This window comes from Elephantulus edwardii, unplaced genomic scaffold, assembly GCF_000299155.1.
Source record: "Elephantulus edwardii isolate Elephantulus edwardi_28Jun2011 unplaced genomic scaffold, EleEdw1.0 scaffold00212, whole genome shotgun sequence".
Classification (NCBI taxonomy): domain Eukaryota; kingdom Metazoa; phylum Chordata; class Mammalia; order Macroscelidea; family Macroscelididae; genus Elephantulus; species Elephantulus edwardii.
The window spans coordinates 725,518-728,880 of record NW_006399962.1 but is presented as its reverse complement, the minus strand read 5'-3'; positions in this window follow the sequence as shown (position 1 = coordinate 728,880).

Here is a 3,363-nt window from a genome sequence, read left to right as displayed (position 1 = left end):
CATCAATTCTCCTTCTATCCTCCTTGGTCATTGTCCAACTCTCTGATGCATAACAGGTGATTGCGAAGACCGTGGCCTGTATCAGATGCACCTTAGTTAGGGAGGATGAAAAGAAGATCTGTTGAGTCTAACAGGAGAGAGAAAGTTTTGGACTGAAAGCAAGAACTTCCTTGGGAACCTCCAAAGCACATCAGCCCAGCTTTTAGAGAGTAAATTACTCCTTATCTGTCTTCTAAATCAACGTGTACCCTTTCAAACCAACTCTTTTTGTTCTATTCTCCCTGCAATTGTCGACAACTAGCCATTATCTCCTACGTACTTAAAGGCCATTATAGTCTTCCCTCAACACTTTCCTAGGCTAAGAAATCCTAATTCTTTTACCCATCAGCTCAAATGATTTTTTTTAATTGATGCTTCCTCAAAGACTAACAGCGAATGAGTTCAGGTAGCATTGTGAAAACCTGGGTGCAATTAATTTCACATCCAGCTCCAATTTTGCCAGGGAAAGGAACAGACAAAGACAGAGATGACACCAATGAAAATTGCTTTCTGGCATTAAGCTAAAATTAGTGAAACATTTTGTAATTACAAAGTAATTTGAAAATCAAGTAGTTAGGCTACAACATTGATCAGAAAAAAGATGATGGGAAAGAGAAGAACAGAAAAATTCATTGAAAACAACCTCCTCTTCAGACCAGAGGGAGTTTTTGTGAGAAAGTAGATTGCCTTTAATAGAAATACTGAAGCCTGTTATTTAGGCTTTGAGAACAGAAAATATGGCCTTGTAAAGGCAAGAGGACTAAGTTCCAGTGAAAACTACAGCCTGTTTGATATGTGAACAGTTTCCACATGCATATCCATGGAGAGATTTAGAGAGATCTGTTGTATTTTATGTTTCAATTACAGTGTTCAAATATGGAATACAAACAGGCAACATGATTGGATAAAGAAAAAGGGTGAGAACAACAAAGCAATAACGAAAGAAATAGTGGCTGCTTGGTGCTGTGTCATGTCCTGTATTTATTCAGTAACTTACTTCAAAGAGATAATGATTTAATTGTTGCAAATTGTGGCTTGAATACATTTAGATGCTTCATACCAAAACTAGAACTCAGGGTCTTTGAGTAGATTCTGACTCATAGTAATCCTATAGAACAGAGTTTCCAAACTGGTCTACTGGTTACCAAGGTTGTAGGTCTTTGCAGGGGCAGTCTGTCACATGTCTCTTCCCATCAGCATCTGGTGGGTTCAAACTGCTAAAGTTTTGGATTTTAGCCAGGCACCTTAACACTGGCATCACTGTGCTTCAGAAAGCTTTTTTCCAGACTATAGTTGTTATGTGCCATCGAGTTGATTCTAACTCATAACAACCCTATGAACAACAGTTCTGAACCCTGTCCTATCCTGTGCCATCATTTTACTTCCAGTCACACTAGCCCCATTGCAGCAGTCACAGTGACAATCCACTCGGTCAGTGGTATTCCCCTCCTTCACTGACCCTCCACACTTCGAAGCATCATGCCCCTCTCCAAGGAATAGCCCATCTTAGTGACATGCCTGAAGTATGCCTCATCATTGTTATCTCCAAAAAGCACCCTGGCTGCATCCTCTCTAAGGCATATTTGTTTATTCTTTTGGCAGTCTGTGGGCTGTTCAGTGTACTTCTCTAACTTCATAGCTTAAAAGCATCAATTCTTCTTCTATCATCGCTATTCATTGTCCGGATGTCATAGTAAGTGATTGGAAAGACTGAATCACATGTACCTTAGTCCTCAAACTGACATCATCACTCCTCAATCCTTTAGAGAGGTCACTAACTGCAGAGTGCCATGCATCTCCTTATTTCCTGACTTTGGGTACCAAGGAAGTTAATGGTGGATCCAAATAAGATAATAAAGTAGATGACAGTGTCAATCTCTTCTCCATCTGTTATGATGTTGCCTGTTGGCCCAGTGGTAAAATCTCAGAAAGCTTTTCTTCAGACTACTTAACTCTTTAATATATCTTAGAGTTGAAATTGCAGTGGTTATGAGAAAGATAGTAGAACCTTACACAGTGAGACAGCTCAGTTCATCCCAGAGATGCCTGTGGATGACCACTCATGTCAAGTGGGGGGAGATGAGATTTAGAAAGCCCATTACAAAAAATAGGCTGTTTAATATCCCATGGACTTCCAAAAGAATAAACAGTTATGTCTTGGGAAAAGTACAGCCAAGGTACTTCTTGGAGACAGAGACGGCAAAGTTTCATCTTATATACTTTGGGCATGTTGCTAGTAAAGGCTATTCCTTTGAAAGGGGCATCATGCTTGTAAAGGTAGAGGGTCAGTGAAAGAGAGCAAGGTTCTCAAGGAGATGGACTGACACAGTGATACAATGACTATAGCAATGGGCTCACGTGTGTCAGAGATGGTAAGGATGGAACAGAATAAAACAAGATTCAGGTCTGTTGTTCATAGGTTTGTTGTAAGTTGTACTCAGCTCAGTGGCACCAACCAACAACAAATAGGACTCATGACATAGTTGATAAGGATTAGCTCTACCAACCCAAACACAGGTGTCTGAAATCCACTAGGTGTTCAGCAGGAGAAAGATGGACAATCTCCTTCCGTGTGATTACAGCCTCTGAAATCCCACCGAAGGGACAACTATGTATCAGTTCTGAATTAAAGGCACATAGCAACTTCATTTGTACTAAATCTTATTTGTCCATCGGTGGGTTATTGCATTATTCTATTCCTTTTAGAGTTATTATTGTTGTCTCTAATGTAGAAGTACACAAGGACACATTTTCCAGCTCAACATTTTTTTTTCATGTGTAAAATGTAATGATATAAATTACCTTATATGGTACACACATCACCTATAATTGCGGGCAAATTTCTCAGCGCCATAAACAATCAAGAATGAAATCGTTCCCTCTCTCCTACGCTCGCAATGACTAATAAATTTTTTGGTCTATTCTTGTTATTTCATGTAATGGATATAAATGAAGTACTTCTGGGAAGGATCCTTGGTGGCACAATGGGCTAAACATTGGTTGGATTTGCAGCTCACACTTACCAGCCACTCACATTTACTAAAGATGTAGTAGTCTACTTTCAGAAGGATTTCTAATCTTGAAAACTCTATAAGGAAGCTCTCTTCTGCCCCACTATGAGTTGAAATACACTTGACATCAGTGAGTTTTTTTATTTTGGGTCATTCTGAAATTGCTTATTTCACTGAACACAAAATTTTCTTATTCCTGATTTTATTGTATAAAAAAAGCACATTAAAACAACTATGAGATATCATCTCACCCCAGTCAAAATAGCAAAATTTAACAGAACAGCAAGCAACAAATGCTGGCGAGGTTGTGGAG